The sequence below is a fragment of the Amblyomma mixtum genome, chromosome 3 (genome assembly GCF_055824585.1).
Source record: "Amblyomma mixtum isolate Tamu chromosome 3, ASM5582458v1, whole genome shotgun sequence".
Taxonomy (NCBI): Eukaryota; Metazoa; Arthropoda; class Arachnida; order Ixodida; family Ixodidae; genus Amblyomma; species Amblyomma mixtum.
The window spans coordinates 378,333,760-378,354,912 of record NC_143014.1 but is presented as its reverse complement, the minus strand read 5'-3'; the positions used below and the strand labels follow the sequence as shown (position 1 = coordinate 378,354,912).

Here is a 21,153-nt window from a genome sequence, read left to right as displayed (position 1 = left end):
CTATCCTTTGCGAGTGTGGTTGGCGTAGGAACAGCGCTCCGGGGGGTTCATGTACGACGCCTCGGGGCAGTCGAACGCCTGGGCGAAGAGGGGCGAGTTCCTGGCGGCCAGATTGCAGCGGTGGTATGGCCCCGGGTCGTTTCTAGAGCACATTCCAGCGCAGGCGCTGACGAAGAACAGCATCTCCTCGCTGAACCTCTCCATTCCGGGCAGCGCGATGAAGCGGCCCACCTTGAGGTAGAGGTCGACGAACGCCCCCATCACTTCGGTGGCGAGCGCCAAGCGGGCCGGGGCGTCGTTCTCGCCACGCAGGGCTAGTCGGGGTTCGAGCGCCTCGAGGCACTCCAGCCACGATGGAGCTAGGGACGCTCCCCGGGGCAGGTCTGCGGCGAATTCGAGGCCGAAGCCGCCGTAGTTGAGAAGCGGGGGCACGTCGGCGCCGAACCGTGGAGGCAAGAGCCAAGTCAGAGGAACGCGGTTGTCGCCATTGCGGGTGACCTGCGCGCACCGCGGGTTGAGCTGGATGAGTCTAATGTCGTACAGTGATGATTGTATACTGAGGAAAGTGAAGTGGACCCTTAGCCCAAAATGTTGACAAAAAATGGTTGCAGTTTTGCTGTGCTAAGCGTGGTTTAGCGAAATCGTCCCAACGACGTAGATGGCTCCGGCCGACTCGTTCGGACCGCAGCGAGAACTGACTGAAGCGATTAGAACATCGCAAATCGAAAGGCTAACATCCACACCCGCAGGAAGGAAATATCTAGAGCTAGCGAAATGGGCAATCGTAAATAACACAGTGAACACTAAAACAGATCTGGGAAGAGGAATAAGAGAGCATCTTATTATCGCTCCCATACCCAGAAACATGCATCCCATCCACGACGCAGGCAGAAGGAAAAGCAGGGTCTCACAGCTGGCTGCTAAGCTAGGCAAGATGCCACTGCGAACCGTGGCCTACACTGATGCCGCGGTAGGCACGCTAGGAGACAACACCGTCTCCGTAGCCGTCGGGGACTCAGGCAGAACGTTACGCGTTGTAAGACACCTTGACTTAAAACCCCTTGTGGCGGAGGAGGTTGCAATAGCAATCGCTCTAACTCAGCCAGGTACCAAATACGTAGTACGCGACCAAGCCGCAATTAGAAATTACAATAAGGGACGCATCCACCAAATGGCGGCTAAATATCTAAAAGACTTCATCCCAGCCCACAGTATTCTAATCGTCTTCAGCCCAGCCCACTCGGGTGTGGTTGGAAACGAGGCCGCCCAGAGGCTCGCCCGCTCCTCTTTTACCCCGGGGAGCCGTGGACACCTCATACGAATTCAGCACTAAAGAAGAAACCAACACCTTTAATAGCATCACAGACAATCAGAAAAAGAGCAAAAGGATCTATCCTCCTCCGGATAGATCGCTTAGCTCGGCTGAGGCCTATGACTGGAGAAGACTCCAAGCTAGAAACTTCGCATCCCCGCTCTGGATGAGCTGGACAGGAGGTGACACGAGGGAGGATGCGGAGGTGTGCGAGTTCTGCGGGCATACCGCTACACTCGAACACATACTATGGAGATGCCCCAGTGCCCCAGGATATGGCAGAATTAATAATGCAGAGGAATGGGAGACCATACTCAGAAGTGGCGACCTTAGCATACAACGATACGCTACCCGCCTGGCAGCAGAAGCTGCGAGACTATATCGTTGCTAGTCTTCCAGCTGCGACGCTGCCCCTCCCCGGACGCCTGCGTGCGGACCCGGAGGGGCACGGGTCTTCTTCTGGCGGAAATAGTTTCTTCATCATCATCAACTGCAATCCGAAGGCCACAAGAGCGGCGCCGGCTCTTTTTTTCTGGCAAACGGCGAATCACGTGGTCAGTCACATGGCCACAGCTGCCAAGGCAGCGCTCGGCGCCACGGCGGCGCGCGTTTGCAGCTGCGGCGAGTGACGTGGCATGTCACGCGGCTGCCATACCTCCACCGCTCGTCCACTTGAAGGACAGATTGTGACACCGATGACTTCGGCTTGACTAGGCCAGTAAAGCTTTCGCTTTAATAAAATCATCTGCACCTTCTAGTCCTCGCAGCGAACAGTTGTCCTTTGAGGTTCTGATGGCTAGGTAGAACCTAAGCAATTCCTAACGGGTCTAGTGAATTTTGCGCGAGGCTGGGATGATCTGCAAGAGTGTATGACATAGCAGCCTACCACAGCAGAACCATTTTCATACAGTTTTGAAAATTACCGCGCGCGGCTGGCAAAATAACGAAAAATATAAAGTGGAGACAACTATACTTCTCATCCAAGCGTGTATTATTCCGGCCGTTTTTCATTATAATTGTGATGCTTGTGCACGGCGCTCAAGAATTATCAGTTGTGGTTTCTTTGTTTGTTTGTTTGACGGTTTCTGGCGTACCTCGAGGGCCTCACAAGCGAGGCGTTACATGAGGGTTGAGGTAGCTGAAAATGTCCTTGAAACACGATGTGCACAAAACACAGCGAGGGAATGACGCATAGAAAAAGGCACTTGTAATTGATTACAAGAATATGACACAAGGCGCAAACTGAAACAATCATACAGAATAGAACACTAAGCAATGAGACAAAAATATTTTTTTCTGCTGTTGGGAAATAGCCGGGTAGGTATCGATGACCGTATCGTAAGCGGATCTTCTTTTTGTGGTGCCATAAGTGCGCTAAATGTCCTCCGTAATACTCACGGAGAACTGCAACAAAATGACTTTTGTACCGGGTGTGACAGCTCCGTAGATTCAAAAGGCATTTTTTTTTTCCAACCCAGTACAGTATTCTAGTGCATGCAAGGTTGGTTATCACTCGCTTTTCTGCCTGCATAGCGCTGCCCAGTTCCCATGCAGACTACAGTGCACACTTGGATGACAGTACAGGTGTAAAGATCACCTGGACAACCATAAAGACTGCCCTCATCATTACAAGCGTACTGTCGGGGACAATAGTATCCAGGACGCTTGAGCCGCAACAGAAGCCCATAGGTCCGTTAGTAGCCCGTGGCTCTGCAAGCCATTTGTGGAGGTGAAAGTTGCGCTAGCATTATATAGTACGCCGAAGTTAATTGACGTGGTCTAAATCAACTGGCTCTTTTCACATGATTGCATTTCTTGCCTCCTGGAAGCTTTGGTTGCCGATAGTAAATAACCGCGCATAGCGAGATATCGTGCACTACTTGGTAGACTACGAAGACCATTTAGAGTGATTAATCGTATCCAAGGATGCAGCGGCGACACTGTTGTCAACACATCTAAACGCAAGCCTGCCTGGTTGGCTTCACCGCAAGAACTATGGTGGGTTTGTTAAGCTGGCTTCGCCGCATAACACATAAGTCGTGCAAAAAATGCGTGTGTAAGAGCGAGGACTACCCGAATGCAGGTACTCCTTGCTCTGGCGCACGCATTCTCTACACGACTTTATTGTTATGCGGTGAAACCAACCAACCAAAAACCCATTGTAATAGCAGGGTGAAGCCAACCACGCAGGGTCTTTTGTGGGCAATCAATAGAAATGCGTTACTCAGGCAGCTGCACCCAGTTCTGAACGTATGTATCTACAGTAGTTTCACTCTGTGAGACTGATCGTATAAGTTGCGCGACTAGCCTGCGCATGTCCGCCTCGTGGGGGCAGAACCGGAAAGAATGCGCTGGGATCGGCGATGCTGAAGAGCTCCTTGCTGCGTATCTGGGACAGTGAGGCTGGGTAGGCGTGCAGGAAAGGCCTCTCCTCCACACCCGCTTGCTCGGAGGCCTCGTCCTCGTCGTCCACTTGTAGCTCCTCGTAGAAGGTGTCCAGCTGGCTGGCCGTGGGAAGCCGCAGTCGGAAGCTGGCATCGCTGCTCGAGTTGGGTGACAAAGTCAAAGCCAAATAGCCTTATTTAGGAAAGAAGGGCTTCCTTGCAGCCAACCCCTCACCCACGCAGCACACCGAAGAGCAGTGAAATTACAAAATACGTCAAACAGCTTGAAGCGATACACACAGCCTAAATAGTATTTCTGTAGAGTGTATTGTCTGCATTTCTCCCATGAATCAACAATGCACTCCTACAACCACCAAAATCTTTAGCTGGCGTGTGTGACGGCCGCGTTTTCCGTGCTCCTGCGGCTTATGACGGAGCAAACTTGTGAAAATATCAAGTGTCAGCACAGGCTCACTTAGCCCGTGCTTAATATTGAGCCGCCGCGGTGGCTCAGTGGTAACGGCGCTCGGCTGCAGACCCGAAAGACGCGGGTTCAGTCCCAGCATTGGCGTTCGCATTCAGTGGAGGCGAAATTCTAGAGGCCGGTGTACTGTGCGATGTCAGTGCACGTTAAAGAACCCCAGATGGTCGAAATTTCCGGAGCGCTTCACTGCGGCGTCCCTCATAGCCCGAGTCGCTTTGGGAGGTTAAAAACCCCATAAACCAAACCAAACCAAGCCAAATCAAACCTTAATATTGAGCTTACCGCAAGTTTCCTTCATCGCAAAGCAGCACCAGTGCCGGACAGCGCTAGAATGCATAGCTTGAGCGCCGTGGGAAGGTGCTATGGCACGCTGTTCCCTCGCCGTCAAACGGCACTTGAAGGCTGAATAAAAGCGACGTCAGAACGGCGCTTCAGAGGGCTCTTGCCACGCCGTATTGTGCCGACACTGCCTTACCTAAATCACTCGTTTGTAAAGGGGTCATGACACCATTTTTCACACCCAAGCTGTTCATTCTGTGTTGTTCGCTATACATCTCGGAACAAATGAACATAATATAAGCTCATTTGATGCAGCGAGTAATTTGCAACTGAATTTTTAAACGTTCTCCTGAACCGTGTGGCAGTCAGGAAACACTGATGCGCTCGCGGTTCGTGACGACGTAGACTGAAAGTCACGTGTTTTCTCCCGACTGAACTGCGCGTAGTGAGCGTATGGAGTGTGAGTTGTTCGTTGTTCAGGCTTTGTTTGCGGTGACCTAAAGGGGGGAAGTTCTGCCGCGCTCTGCTCCGCATCGACTGCGCGCGCGGCAGTTTTGCGACAGACGACGGCGCTGTCAGTTTATGACGTCACTCAAGCTGCTTCAATATGGCCGCCGCTGCAAAAGGGAGGGACTCAAAGCCGATAACTTCAAAATTACAATTTTTAGTTCAAATACGCGCCTTACTTTTTTTCTAAGTACGCATAATATCGTCGTGGCTAGTAGCTGCAACGTAAATGCACGATTTGTTGGTAGGCCATGTCATGACCCCTTTAAGCTTTAGCAACACATAGGTTTTGTGCAGCCTGGATTGTCATCATCGTCAGAACAGTACTGGCGTTTCAGCTTTGCAGCGGAGCTTAGTGGTCTAATATCTCAGATAATAGTTTGTTCCATGTAAATCCATAACAAAAAATCACGTTACTGCAGTCTTACAGCCGCCTTTGTTAAAGTATGCTTTGCCGTTAGAACTTCCTTTTTGCGAGAAAGCCAACTTCAGAGAAGGAAGCCAGAAACTAGACGATGCTTGCACATTTACGGGTTGTAAAAAGACCGTCAGTAGGAGAAAAAATAAACGAAGCGTGAAGAAAAAAAAGCGCTGGTAACGGAGCGATAAAATAAAGGAACACAACTGGCACTGTTAGCAGTATAAAGAATAGACCGTGCACGCTAGTACCGTAAGATCGAAAAACAAGCTATATTAATTTAGAAAGTTGAAATAGCTGACTAGAAGGCGCATTTATTACTATCATTTCCTCACCCTCGAAAAGGCAGTTTTATTTTATAACCATATTTAAACCTTCAGTGTTTGGTTTCAATGCAAACGGCATTTTTGTTGAGGTACTTATCCACGCACTTTCACGTGAGGTACTTCAGACATTGGAGTCATCTTCCCTGGGTACCGATTTTTTTATTCCCTGAGACTGCAAGTGCGCAGTGAGCGCGTGATTTTTTACTGCAGGGCACTACCTGCAACGCTGAATGGATGCAATACAGCTTAGACCTCTCAGGTTTTAAAGCGTGAAGAGTTGGAAATATGAGAGCTGTCGCAGAACTGTTTCTGACATTTCGAGCAGAGAACGAGTGAAAGGTCCCGGAATTTTTCTATTGCCGCGTTTTTTTTTTGCAATGCATTGTAACGTCTGTTGTTAGTGGTACAGCATAGAAGAAGAAATGCGCAATCGCAGCGTTTATAAAATGATGTTTATAGCAGACTAATGCGGGTGAACAGTAGGAGTGGAAGTGCAGAAAAAATACCCCAGTGCCCGAGGTACCTGGGACTGTGATTTGCTCGGGGCGAGTGAATTTAATTGAGGTTGAATTAACGTTCACAAAAAAATTGCAGGGGACTCTAAAGCTTCTCTTTAAGTGCATGAGACGATAAAGTTAATGGATTAATGCCCATTATAGGGACAGTTATGCTCTGCCTTAACCTGACAGCGTTTATGAGTTAATGCCGATAGATGCGGAATTGGTAATCCTCTACATTCACAGATCCCACTCCTGGCGCAGTGGCGCAGCGATGCGCCACTGCCCAGCTGCGATGGCTCCCACCGGTGGGCCTTGTGCGGCCCAGGTTGCTCCTCCCGAGCAAACTCTCGCGGCTGATATTTAACTGAACTGCCGCCTGCCACGCTGGGCGGTTTGCTCACAATCCTGCCGCCAGGTTGCGATGGCGTCACAAGGTCACACGACCGAAGCAGCTCACTTGCCCCGGTTCATTTTTCCCTCACAATGCCGACAACGACGTCCGATTTTCTGCAGAACGGAAGCCTTAGCGCCATCGCATTAACACAGGGGCACCTAATCCCCTTATTTGTTGGCATTCGAAGCTGTTGATGCCTTTGCCGGAAGTGACTGACAGGGTATTCTGAGACCCAAGTTTCTCTTCCCGAGCTCTTCTTGTACATCACCTACCACGGTTGGCGGATGGAGGCTTCACACAGATAAACCTGGTCTGGCTACGTCACTTCCTGTCTGGTGAACTCACGTCCCTCTAGCCAATGGGATTTCTCCACTCCGTGACGTCAACGCCAGCCAGCCAATCAGGATTTTTGTGCACGACGGCGGACGGCGCCCGGTTTTTGCACCCGTGAGGGTTCAATGCTATCGCATAAAAGACCCAGCGCACATTATGACGACGACTCTTCGTGTCGTTTAAGCGCACTCACGTGGTCCGAAGCCTGATTCCTTGCTTCTTCATGAAGCTGACCATGGCCTCGGAGACGTCCCTGAAGATGAGCTCGGCCTCCTCCAAGCCGCTGTATGAGTCCAGCTTCTCCATGAACGGCAGCACGCTAGGGTACGGCATCAGTCTGTGCACAGCCTCGAAGCAGGTGGCCTCAGAGGTGCCGTACGAAAGCCTGCAATTCGTGAAGGGGTTTGAAGGGTACATCATGTCTCCGTTACAACAAAATGCATAAAGAAATAGCTGCTTCGGTGTCCTTATATCAGGTTGGTAAATTAGGCACGAACACTGCAGTGTCTCTGTGTCCTCTCTGTTTGTGTACATACTTGCTTTACAGCAGCCGACATTTCGATGTTAAAGTACCAACTAGTCCAAGCTTGATCAGCTTCAGATTTTATGTTTTGCGCCGAATCGTGTTCTTAGATGAATCAACTCACACAATTTAAACAGATGCTGCGTGCTGGTGAGAATTTTAAGGGGGGAAAAGTATACGCGACTGAGGTTGAAGTTCGCGGATGCTAACCGTTGCGGAAAATCCTGTGGCGAATACCATTCGTCAAGGAAATACGGGCATTTCGAGCACGGAATGCAGCAAATGCTTTCAATTCTCATTTTCACGTAGCGGTGACGGTAGTCCGGCAGTCAAGATGGCAGCGCAAAGATTCCGAAAGAAACTTTTTACTGGGGCTGACTTGCGCCCACAAAACTGAACAACTAGGTGGTGGCAATAGCAACAAGCGTGTTCTGCGCTCGTCGAAGAACAGGATCATCGCCGCCCTCAGCCGCGTTCAATTTAAAGCTAAGAACCTTGGTTTGGTTTGGTTTGGTTTGGTTTGGTTTATTGGGGTTTAACGTCCCAAAGCGACTGAGGCTATGAGAGACGCCGTAGTGAAGGGCTCCGGAAATTTCGACCACCTGGGGTTCTTTAACGTGCACTGACATCGCACAGCAAACGGGCCTCTAGAATTTCGCCTTCAAGAAATTCAGCCGCCGCGGCCGGGATCGAACCCGCGTCTTTCGGGTCAGCAGCCGAGCGCCGTAACCTCTGAGCCACCGAGGCGGGGCACTAAGAACCTTCGATATAAGGCACCAAAAGCAGCTACAACTGTCTCAAACAACATTGCAGAAGCAGTTGCATGTGGCTGCGATCATTCGAGATAAGTCTAGTCGCATCTCTAGTCTCAAACAAAATGATAAAGCCGGGTGTCGGCGGCTTTCAGCGTGAACAAACAAGCGGTACAAAGATACCACCATGAGGCATGGTTCGTAATATGTTCAGAGGTGGGCGCAAATATCGACGGTCGACTATCTATTTGTAGAGTTTCACTTGGTGCTTGTAGTAGACTGTAGTAATGAGGGGACTGCTTGAAAATTGGCTGTGACACGCGTTTCCGCTTTTCATTCGATGCATGGAACGAAAACAAGTCTTGACTACCCGATTCTACTTTGCGTCCTAAGCTCCTTCATCTAAACCTCAGACCTGCATCCCTCTCCGTAAGAAGCAGTTGCATCTCAAGACACCAAACGTCTGACCCCGCCCTGATCATTCATTCTTCGTACTTCAAATGAATGGAAACGGATGCCCACTTCTATTGCTGCAATCTCTGCCTGTATTGAATTCAAAGAAGCGATTACCACTTTTATATGTCGCATCACTTTTCTTTGTGATTCCTCCTGGCCTTGAGGGTATGGAAGTAAATAAATGAATAAATGGAAGCTCAGCTAAAAAAAATAGGAGAAGAAACTTAAGCTCCGCCGTAGGCGTATGACGAGATAGTGTAATGGGTTATTGTCTCTATATGCGGAATTGGTCATTCTCTACATTCATTGATCCTAGGGAGTCCTCCCTCGTACCACTCCTGGTGCAGCGGTTAAGCGATGCGCCACTGCCCTGCGATGGAAGGTGCTCCCAAAGCTGAGCCTTGAGAGGCCCAGGTTGCTCTTCCCGAGCTATAAATAATCACTTTGCTCACAATCCGGTGGACAGGTAGTGATGACGTCATATGGTCACGTGACCTAGGTGACCCACCTGCCGCCTAGGTTGCTCTATGGGGACCACCTGCCAGAATCATGCTCGTGATATTTCGCTCACAAAGCCGACCCCGGATTTTCTGGGTAACGGGGCATTTAACTCTATCTCGTTAAAAAAAAAAGAATGACTCTTGAACACGTACCTCCGGTCGGCTAGCGGTCCGAGGTATCGCACCACCTCCCATGTGATGTAGGCGGCCAGATCAGAGGCTTCTATCTCAAAGAGTAAAAAGTCTTGGTACGCGAGCACGACAGGGTGGCCCACCGCTGCCTCACTTCAATTGTTCAGCGTCAGCGGCGACGACACCGAGGGCCCGCTGTCCGCCAGCAGCGGGACGATGGCGTAGTATTGGTCGGGGTCTTCGTCGGGGATGACCGCAGACACCGCAAGGACGGACTCTTCCATAGACATGATGTGGTGCGTGATGAAGTCGACGTCATGGACGATTTCGTCGGTTACGTTCTCCTGCGGCGAGACCCAGGTGGAAGAAGTCTTCGGTTCAGTTCAGTTTATTTACACGTTTAAGAAACAGGGTTCCATATCTTCCTGTACTTTTGGGTGCATGAAGCGTTCAGCGCGGGAAAGATGACCGCTATTTAGTTCCCCACCAATAATGCATAAGCACTTCGGAAACAAGAAAGAGAGAGAAAAATATGAACTGTGAGAATAGAGTCTCGCCTTGGCGATTGGAATGGTTTACGAGGATTTAACTTCCCAAAGCGACTCTGGCTATGAGGGACGCTGTAGTGAAGGGCTCCGGATAATTTCGACCACCTGGGGTTCTTTCACGTGCACTGGTATCGCAGAGTACACGGGCCTCTAGAATTTCGCCTCCATAGAGATTCGAGTGTCGCAGCCGGGATCGAACCCGCGTCTTTGGGGTCAGCAGCCGAGCACCATAACCACTGAGCCACGGCGAATGGAATAGTTACGAAAAAAATTGGTATTTGACATACAGCGCTAGTTACAGCTTTCCACATGTTTGTTAAGTGTACATGAAGTCCTTTTTAGCGGCAAAATATAACGTGATATCAGCATTCGAGTCGAAGAACATCCAGAAATTGTTTCTTTGTAGGTGTACATTGCAGGTGAAAACTGGGGTGAGTACGGGTGCTGAGCTCACTCTGAATACGACGGACATGTAACTATAACTAAAGAGGTTACCAAGGTAAGCGCAGTTTATATGCGCCGTCCTTAATTTGCGCTGTGTGCAAAATAATCCTAACCATTCTCTTGGAGCATAGCGGAGTTTCGAGGCATGTTGCACTTCTAAGTAGTACCAGTCGCAGACGAGACTTGGGCGTTTGACTAAGTTTTGTGCGGATAAATTTCGAATGGGTGGAAATGCGTTGCCGTTATTGCATACGAAGCGAACATCAGGCGACATGTGGATGATCATGTCCGTGTCCCCGCCTGTAGCGTGCGGCCACTTATACTTTCTCTCACTTTTTTTCCGTGGAAGCATCAGTACCCATAAATAATTAGACGTAGTTTACTTTGATGGAAACATTTTCACGCTAAGATGATATTTGATAACTCTGAAAACGACGTTTGAGCAAAATTAAAAATTATAATGAAACTAGTTCAATATGAATATGCTATTACTATGTCTATCCGGTATGGCAATGCATTTCTTTCACATACGACTATCTGCTATGGCAATACCATTTCTTTCACAAGCCGACTTGAGAAAGAGCTTAAAAATGGCTTTAACAAAAATTAATACGTGTCTAATTCTTTGTCACCGCGAGCTTACTTAGACGGATTTCCGCAGAACAATTCCATGGCACGCAGGCAATGCAGGGAAGAAGAGCTGCTAAGACAGTGTTGAGAAGCTGCTAGCAAAAGCCAGTCAGTGTTCCTGGAGCCTTGATTCGTCTCAACGCGTGTAGCGCAAAGCTCATCTTCACGAAAAGCGGGCCCTAATGCGACCGCCGCGTTTCTTCTCAACTGAGATTGACAATAGAAAGAAATACGTGCATATTATGCAACCTGAAGAGACGAACGACAGAATAGGGGAGACGAAATGATTCCCTTTGTTCTTGTGGTGCCCGGTTCTGCACGATTCGGAAGAAAATGCATTTCAGGACATTTTTCTGCTGCAGTCGCCCCTCCCCTCCTGGGTAGTATATGTGCAGGGGACGACTTCAAGTGAACGCCTAATGGCATTGGCGACCATTACATGATAACTAAATATTTACGACACATAGCCTTCTACCCTTCACTACATGCAGAGAGGCATGCTCATAAAAGTCATCATGGTTATCATCCTTATCATAATAATAATAATGATAATCACATCATTTACACCTTGTGCGCTTACAATTTTTTTAGACAGTCTATTACTTTCATTATTTCATTATTACAGCGCAAAGACGGCACAGAACAAGAAGGGGACACAACAGCGCTGACTGTCAACTTGTTGTTTGTTGTTGTTCTGTGCCGGCTTGTTCTGTGCCGTCTTTGCGCTGTAATAATGAATGTAGGTAACCAACTCGCCCAAAATGTTGTATTACAGTCTATTACTATTGATAGACTTCTGTCCATAAAGTCTATAGACTCCCTATAGACAAATCCTAGAGAGGTGTATATAGAGAATACAAATGCTACAGACAGTCTATAAACAATCTATAGATTTATGGTCATCCACTTTTCATCGTGATCATCATCCTGACTACGCCCACTGCAGGGCAAAGGCCTCTCCCTTGTCTCTCCAATTAACCCTGTCCTTCGCCAGTTGCGGCCACCGTATTCTCGCAAATTTCTTAATCTCATCCGGCCACCTAACTTTCTGCCGCCCCCTGCTGCGCTTGCCTTCTCTTGGAATCCACTCCGTTAGCCTGAAGGACCAGCGGTTCTCTTGATTTCGCATTACATGCCCTGCCCAAGCCAACTTCTTCCTCTATACAGTCTATAGACTATGAATAGGCAAAAAGAAATATCCATAGGAAGGCAATACAGTGTACAAGAAGTCTATAGACTGTCTATAGACCATTTTTATAAGAGCACGACAAATGCCCCTCCTATCCATATCCAAATAACCCTCTCCTGAACCAGCCGCAGCATCCCCATCCCAGCCGATTCCCCATCTGACTGCCTGCCGTCCCTAGGTGTGTCTTCCCGCCCTCACAGTCCGCTCTGTTGCCCTCCATAGCGCGCGCATCAGGTTTCACGTGGAAGAAGGTACACACGTGTGCCACGACGGCGACGACGTATCTCTGGACGAACTCCAGGTAGGCCCCGTGGCGGCGCATGTGGTCCCTCTCGCGTCGCCAGTGCTCCAGGTCCGCTCTCCGGCCCATGAAGAGCAGCGGCCGGCCGTCGGGACGCCGCCACGTCGGGTGTCGGCGCAGGTCGAACAGCGTCTGACAAGGGTGCCGAAGAAGGCGTGCGTCACTCATGGCGTATCCACACTAGCCCTTTCGAAGTCAAAAGTGAGCGAATTTCAACGCCACGGCTCACTTTCCAGTGGAAAACCCCAACCTTCGTCAAACGTGGGCACAACCTCACTTCGGCTGCGGCTAAAATGTGGACACACACTTGGCTCCGGTTTTTATACGATGAGTTTGGATCTCGTAAATAAATGAGACAGCAAGAAAATTAAAAACAAATGCTGGCCTAGCTCATGGCCATTAGTCCCCGTTTACAAATTGAGTTGCTTGCAACACAAAACAAATCAAACAAGGGGCGGAAGAGGAGCCTCGGTCTGTTGAACAACGTTTCGCAGAGAGGGTTTGACTTGTTCATACCCAACAATTCTGGACGAAAGCATTTTTGGGCGGGAAATCTTTCATGAACGCATTTTTTGCATTTCACTGTAAGAGTCAATATATCCGCAGATAACCCGACGGAAGTCTTTAATTTTTTATTCTATTAACGTTTTTCCTATCATAAAAAGCGTTACCCATTTGTTTTCTGTGGTAGTCTTAAATTTTCGATGCGATCCATGGAACCACTTCAAAATAATGATTTTACTACATACCAGAAGAATGGGCTGTTACCTTCAATATTTCCGTAAAAGTGCCTTGCGATTTTTCAATTTTCAAAATTTTTGTCTGAAACTGTTCGACATGGACAAAGTCAAGCCATCTTGTCGAAACATTGGCTAGCAGAATAAGGCTCCCCTCCGACCCCTTGTTCAGTTTGTTTCGCGTCGTCAAGATTCTCAGCTTCCTGCCATCTATGCGGTTGCTAGCTCAACGTCGTGTGGTGCGCAAAGAAACTTTGCAGTAGGTGTCCAAATGCTAACTGAAGGTACAGGGAGCAATTTAGACACGTCGTGTCTGATGCCAGTGGCATACTCCTGTTGTGCGGATCACATCCTGAGCACGCCTCTGCGGCCACAGATATGTTCCATGCCGTAAGCGAAACTTCACCTTAATTAGATTTAAAACACCCTATTTCTGGCTTTTTTTTTTCGCTGCAGCAGTTTGCAAGAAGCTAGAAAGTTTCGATTCTTAAAACTTCCTGAAGACCCGTGAAGATTCGCTTTCCCCATATTTTACCAGTAAAATTTCCTGAAAAAGGGAAAATTCCCCGAGTTGGCCACCACTGCCGTTTGCTCAGCTGTCCAATGTGTCAGGTACGAGAATCATGTAGGCTTTTGCTTTGACATCGCCACTCAGAATCTCTGACAGCCCACGGAACACAGAATTTTTTTTACCTAAAAAATTTCGTGCTCATGCAAGCGTCCTGTCGACAGGATTTCTGGAATAGGGGAACAGCAGCGAACGATGACTTATCGCACGAAACGGTAAGGCAAAGAAAGATCAGTTGAGACAGCAGAGCGCGACGGCCTGCCTTGAGGTTGTAGTAGAGGTCGATCTTGATGGCCAGCTCGACGGGCCTCTTGACGTGGTTGGAGAAGCTGAGGCCCACGTCCCTGAGGAAGACGGCCAGGGCATCGGCGCGGTGTTCCGTGGAGGCCGCGAGGCAATCGCTGTACAACGCGGCCGCCTTCGCCGAGCTGGGCGTGGTCCTGTGGTCGCCGGTGACCACGAGTTCTTGCCTCTCTGACGTCGTAGTCCTGGACCATAGACGAGACACTGTGACGACGTTGTCACCATGTCAAAGATGTCGGACATCTTTCTGAGGGCGACGTGGGTGTCTTGGAATGCCTGGTTCAGAGTCCATGGTCGCCTTTAAGGGCGAACATGGTGCTTCAGTGTGTAGAGGATGAGAACATGTCGCCCCGTGAGAGCTATATGTATTCTGAGCCTCTGTTTACCCGGGCACTGGTTGAACAGGCAACTTGGCGAACGCCGAACAGGGAAAATAAATTCACCGCGGAAGCGGGCTTAACGTTTTGTTTTTCGAAACCTAGCAAAGCAGTAACGCCTTACACTTTCCGTAGATGCTATGCACAGTACACCGCCCCTGCCGCGCTCGTCATTTTTTGGCTACAGCTTGAAGCTACCCTGGAAGAAAACTTCAAAAGTCGCTTTCATGATTAATTTATTAATTCGTGCCGATATTACTTGAACTTTCTGCCTCTCCATCTTCCTCCACCCTTGCCTCTCTACAAGCAGCACTCACACAACCGGTCCATACACCTCCCCACCCTACACGCTCGCCCTAGAAATACACGGGATCGCCGATGCCATCACACACTTTACCACCCTACCCCCCGCCCCCGCATAGGTTGTCTATACGACTCGCACGCAGCTCTGCGTGCCTTCCACGAAAGAGCCCTCCCCTTCCCTATCCGATCGTTCTTAGATGCCGCCCTCTTAGCATTAAGCCCATGACCGGTGACCCTTCGGTGGATCCTTGGTCAAATAGGCATCCCTGGCAATGAGCTGGCTCACCAGCTTGCCTGCGAAACTATAAACCGTGCGCCGGGGATCTCATGGACGAGCCCACCGACGAAGCAGGCGCTCAGGGCTTACGAACACACTGTCGACGAATACTACAAGCAGCAAAAATTGGACTTAGCTGACTTTATCACCGCCACAACCATCCTTATCGATCCGTGAAGCTTGCATTCTTCGCCGAATACAGTTTAATCTCTTATATACACCAGCCAAGCTTTATCTGTACCGGTACGCTTCCACACCTCAGTGCCCAAACTGTCCAGACACATATGCAGACATAGAACACTGCCTTAAACATTGCTACGAAGCCTTCCAATCCCCCGCCTATCCACGATCATCAATTTGTAACAAGAGAAAAGTCGGTAGTGGCAATGTCAAAAGAAAAGCACTAAAACAAGATCGCGTTGAAACAAAATATTTCGAGGGACTTTCTTGGACATGCAAGTAATACCAATTTTCTTGTGCTCAAAATTTTTTAATATTATTGATAAGTGGCTTAATTACCCGTGGATTGCTTGATAAAATGTTGGATAGGAAAAGAAATGGGCTTGCGATTTACCTGGTTAAGCTAAATGCGACTAGGCGCCAACATGATCGCCCTTGTTTTGCTTTATTTCATTTACCCATTTCGCGTATCGCTTCGCCTTCGTTGTGCCTACATGCTGATATATGCGGGATTGGTCTTTCTCTATTGTACATTCGAAGATCGAAGAGGTCCTCCTACTGTTTCTGTATCCGTTAATCGATGCACCACTGGCCTAGCCGGTGGATGCTTCAAGCATAGCCATCGGTAAGGCTTGTGCGGCACAGGTTGCTCTTCCAGGGCAACTTCTCGCGACCAGTTAATTTAACTGCCACAAGCCATGGTACTCAGCTTACTAGCAAATCGGTGCGCAGGTTGTAATGACGCCACAACGTCACGTGACCTAGGCCGCAGGTGAACCATCTGCCTGCTCTGGCTTCATATACAGACACGATAGTTTTTAGCGCAAAAGCACTCATAAGCTCACCAACACCGACCAAGAATCTTGTCACCGTACGTACACCCTTTGCCAAAAGGAACCGAGCCACAGGTTTTTGCTTCTCAACCGTGTAACGGAGCCTTTACGGCACCCCTAAAGACAAAGGTGTCAAAATGTGAGTACAAGGGTTGAACTTTTGTAAGGCCGCCGCTCATTTCCGGCTACAACCACTTTGCAGGGCGCTGCCCCCGCGGAAGTGGTGGTCCGTTATAAACGGCAGCCGTCCCAAGCACAGGGCCGGTGGGGAGTTAGAGATGCACTTTTGAGGCACCGCACCGCTGCTATCTTCCCGGGGCGGCCCCCTCACGCCGGAGGTCATTGTCAGAAAGGCACCCAAGGTCGCATAACTGCCTGCGCTGCCCCGGGGCCTAGCCGAGGCGTCTTTGAGGGACGGTGATTCCAACTACGGTGTCTCTATCACATCTTAACCCAATGTGAGGGGGAAAACAGGAACCCTTCCTTAGCTGGTTCGCCGAGCCGCCAAAAGGCCGGTGCGATTGAGCGGCGCGTCGCAGCGAAAATTTCCAACTTGTTGAAACCTCGCCGCTCGGCGCAGCGACGACTCAAAACAGGTTTTTCCGAAAAACCTGTTTTGAGTCGTCGCTGCGACGAGCGGCGAGGTTTCAACAAGTTGGGAATTTTCGCTGCGACGCGCCGCTCAATCGCTCAGTCGCTTGCAACAAAGAGCTCCCAGGAAAAGACGATTAGAGCGTTTTTTGGCGATGCGTAGAACCACATCCGTTCCTCACTCTTATCCGCCTGCTCATCGATCACTCTTGTCCGAGCGTCCCACCGTTTGTGTACCGGCTTCTCTCTCATCTATTGTTTGCATATGACACGCACTGATGACAGGGGGTACGCATCTGTGCTAAGAACTTGACTTTCAGTCCGAGTGGAGAGGGGGGGGGGGGGCGGCGGTGTGCTTGGGACAGGTCGAAAGGAGAGCCCCAACGGGGAGTATGTGCATGCTCTTACCGAAGAGAGAGTGGTGTTGTGTTTGTTTTTTATTTTGTTTTCTTAGCGAGACCCTGGGTTTGAGGCTGAGCTCAACCCACGGGGTAGGTCAATGATTGGAGAATTGATGTTTGGGGCGGGCCACTGGAAATGACCGCCCCTATTTCTTTGTTACGGTTATAAAACCGAACCGAAGGAATGGAGTCCAGCCTGAGCTGGGGCTCCATGCTTAGCATGTAACATTCTGCTACTTAGGCTCTAACCTGCTAGGTCGATGAGTAAAGTAGCGCAAAGTGTGTTTTTCTTGTAAATTCATTTCTGCTGTTTCCAGTTTTACTCCTTGTACATGTATGCTGTAAATATATGCTCCTCTATCTGTCATCATCTACAAGAACGCCTCCTGGTCTTCCTCCACGCCGAATTCACTAGAGGAAGCGTTTGGAAACCTTCATTTGAAGTAACGAACAAAAGAGGATCCTAAAATCTTTACTCCTTTCTTTACTCAGATTCACAGCTTAAGAGCAGCTGTAGTTGCTTCGCTACGCGACTAAGGAAGGAACCACCGTTGCCCGGTTACTTTTGGCAAAGACTGTACGTTCACTACTCGCCATATGTATCAGCGTCAAATGAAACGCGAACAAGAGAACTGGTTGGTTGGTTTATGGGGTTTAACGTCCCAAAGCGACTAAGGCTGAAACGCAAGCAGTACAACTCGCTGATATTATACTAGAGAGGCAAAATACAAGAGCAGTTGATTTTCCCATCGAAGGCGAAAAAACCACTCTTCCGAAGTGTTAATAGGACACCCCTGTATTTCATCTGCAGCCGCTAATGTGCTTGATTTTTTGTGCTCGCGTTTCAGGTGTTTTGTTCGCGTTTCATTTGACGCTAATAGTACGTACGTCTTGTGCCGTTGCTGAGCAACCGAGTTACTGCATGACCTTAATCGAGTTACTCGGGTAAGAACGGGTAAGTTCGGAGGAGCGTCACGCCAGCTGCGCGACAGGTTTCTCAGGAAGAGCAGCATTGGTCGCACAATTCCTACCGGTGGCTGTGATGGGAACAGCCACCTTCCAGTGCAGTGACGCACCGCTTACCCGCTGCATAACTGCTCTGGTAGTGGTATGAGCAGTCGCCGCCATCTCAGAATGTTAATTAGAGAATGACCAAATCTGCATATATGGGCCTCAACCGACTAAGGATATCACTTCTTACCCTTAAGCCGGAGCTTAAGTGTCCCCTCCGATTGAAGAATGGACACTCTTTCATTCGCACGTCTGCTCGGATTAACCACGTTAAACACCTATTTCGCTGGCGAAGCATGCAGTGCTAGCGCGCTAAAGGAATGATGGATTGTTTGATCCATGGACAGGAGTCCCCGTCCTGTCCTCATCTTTCTGTGTCCTGTTTCAACGCTACGTTTCAACGCTACGTTTCACATTAGTGGGTCAGTGAGTGAGTTAGAGTGAGTGAGTGAGTGAGTGAGTGAGTTAGTGAGTGCGTAAGTGAGTGAGTGAGTGAGCGAGCGAGCGATGAGTGAGTGAGTTAGAGCGAGTGAGTGAGTGAGTTAGAGTGAGTGAGTGCGTGAGTGAGTGAGAGAGTGAGCGAGCGAGTGAGTGAGTGAGCGAGCGATGAGTGAGTGAGTGAGTGAGCGAGCGAGCGAGCGATGAGTGAGTGAGTGAGCGATGAGTGAGTGAGTGAGTGAGTGAGCGATAAGTGAGTGAGTGAGTGAGTGAGCGATAAGTGAGTGAGTGAGTGAGCGAGCGATGAGTGAGTGAGTGAGCGATGAGTGAGTGAGTGAGTGAGTGAGCGATGAGTGAGTGAGTGAGTGAGCGATAAGTGAGTGAGTGAGCGATGAGTGAGTGAGTGAGTGAGCGATAAGTGAGTGAGTGAGTGAGTGAGTGAGCGAGCGATGAGTGAGTGAGTGAGTGAGTGAGTGAGCGATGAGTGAGCGATGAGTGAGTGAGTGAGCGATGAGTGAGTGAGCGATAAGTGAGTGAGTGAGTGAGCGAGCGATGAGTGAGTGAGTGAGCGATGAGTGAGCGATGAGTGAGTGAGTGAGTGAGTGAGTGAGTGAGTGAGTGAGTGAGTGAGTGAGTGAGTGATGCCCACCCTTCTCACCTCGTGCTGTTGGCCGGGCGGGGCACCGTTGTCGTCGACGCACGCCGTGCCATGCTCCTGAGCCTGGAGCGCGCCTGCCAGGCGAGCAGCGCGGCCTGCGTGTCGCAGGTGCTGACGAAGGAGGGCTGCTGCAGCCAGCCGGAACGCACGAATGCGTAGAAGTCATCGCACGGGCTGGCGCTGCTGCTCAGTGTCTCCTGTAATCAACGACAGAGGGAAGCACGGGTCAGTGACATACGCGCACATTTTGCACTTTATGGGGTTTAACGTCCCCAAGCTACTCGGGCTATGAGGGACGCCGCTCTGGAGGGAATTTCGACCACTGGGGTTCTTTAGCGTGCAGTGACATCGCACAGTACACGGGCCTCTGGAATTTCGCCTCCATCGAAATTCAGCCGCTGCGGCCGGGATCAAACCCGCGTCTTTTGGGTCAGCAGCCGAGCACCATAACCACTGAGCCACCGCGGCGGGGCATGTCTGACGGGGGTGTCACGGCGTCACGCTCTTCACCTCGCGCCGGCCGGGAGTTCTTGGCATGCGCGCTCATAAAACATCGAAAATAAAACCATCTGCTGAGAAATATGCGCAGTGACGACTAGATTTCGGTGTAATCACCTTCCGAGAATCAATTTTCAGCGTTTTTGATCAATTTTAAGATTTTGATTCAGTATCCCTTTAAGCATTTTTGAAACAGCGCAACAAAGACGGGACGTGGAAACTAAGGGGTAAAGACAAACAGGCGCTGTACACATGTTAGAGCCCATTGAACTAGAAATAACATTGAGTAAAGCAGAAATTTGGGCAAGTTGGTATGTATTCATTTTTGAAACAGCGCAACAAAGACGGGACGTGGAAACTAAGGGGTAAAGACCCCTTTACCCCTTAGTTTCCACGTCCCGTCTTTGTTGCGCTGTTTCAAAAATGAATACATACCAACTTGCCCAAATTTCTGCTTTATCCCTTTAAGCATCTTGCCTTGAGCAGTGCTCCGGCCAGGCGGCACGAAGTGGCGTTGCAGAGCTGCGCCGGGCGCCGCGGCGTGCCCTTGGAGGCCACGTTACCCAGCGCCATCGGCCGGTGGCTACGCGTGAGCACCAGGAGCACCGTAGTCATCACCACCACCAGGGCGAGCAGGACAAACCTGGTGCGAACCAGTAGCGTTTGTTGGTAGGGGCTGAGGCGGTGCTCCGTCAAGCTGAAGTCCATGGCTGCGATAAAAAGGACCGGAGGTGGTGGTGGTGAAAAACTTTAATGCTCATAGAGAGCTTGGGGGTCACAAAACCCCGCTGCATGGTCGGTATCCTTAGTCCGGGACACCGCACGACGAGGCCGCGTCTCGCGCCCGCTTTACTAGAGCCCTTTGGGACTCCAGTGTAGAGCAGTTGAGGAGAGCAGTGTCCCATGCCTCTCGGGTGGGGGTAGGGGAAGGGGGAAGGTGAGGATTCTGAGTACATGCCCACACCATGTGAAAGATATTGCAGATCTCCCCACAGTGCGGGCAGCGCCCATCTATGTTCGGAACAAAGTGTTTTGCTATCGCAGGGCAGAGAAGAGTTCCTGTCTGCAGGCGCCGCAGAGTTCGCTCCTCCGCCTTACTCAGCCCCTTGGCAGGTGCAGGGTAGAGGCGGTGGCTGTCGCAGTAATGACTTACGGTTTCGCGGAACTGTAGAAGCGGTTGATGAGCTTCTGAGCCAGGAGAGCTAGGATGAGGAACCCCGTCTGTTAGCGCTCGGGAGGCCGCATCAGCGGCCTCATTGCCTCGTAAACCCTGGTGGCCAGGAGCCTAGTTTACGTTTGTGCGAGTTGGATCGGCGGGAGCGCGTCTTAGAATTTGGGAGGCAAGAGGTGTTATTTCCTCTGCAAGATAATGTTCACAGGTCCGGCGAGAGTCTGTACTAACCGTTCTCGATTTTGGATCGGCGGCAGCGAGAGCTATTGCAACTTCCTCCACTCGTGTTGAATTTGGGGCCCGAAAAGATAGCCCATCGACATTCATTCCCCGGTGGATTACGGCAGCCGTGTAGAATCCCGCGGACGACGGCCCTTTGATGTCGACGTAGTAGA

At 50.0% G+C, this 21,153-nt stretch overlaps 1 pseudogene; it reads right to left on the bottom strand.

Annotated features, from left to right (window-relative positions):
• On the bottom strand, window positions 1-20,295 carry LOC149356916 (uncharacterized; annotated as a pseudogene).
• Between the last annotated feature and the right edge of the window lie 858 nt (window positions 20,296-21,153).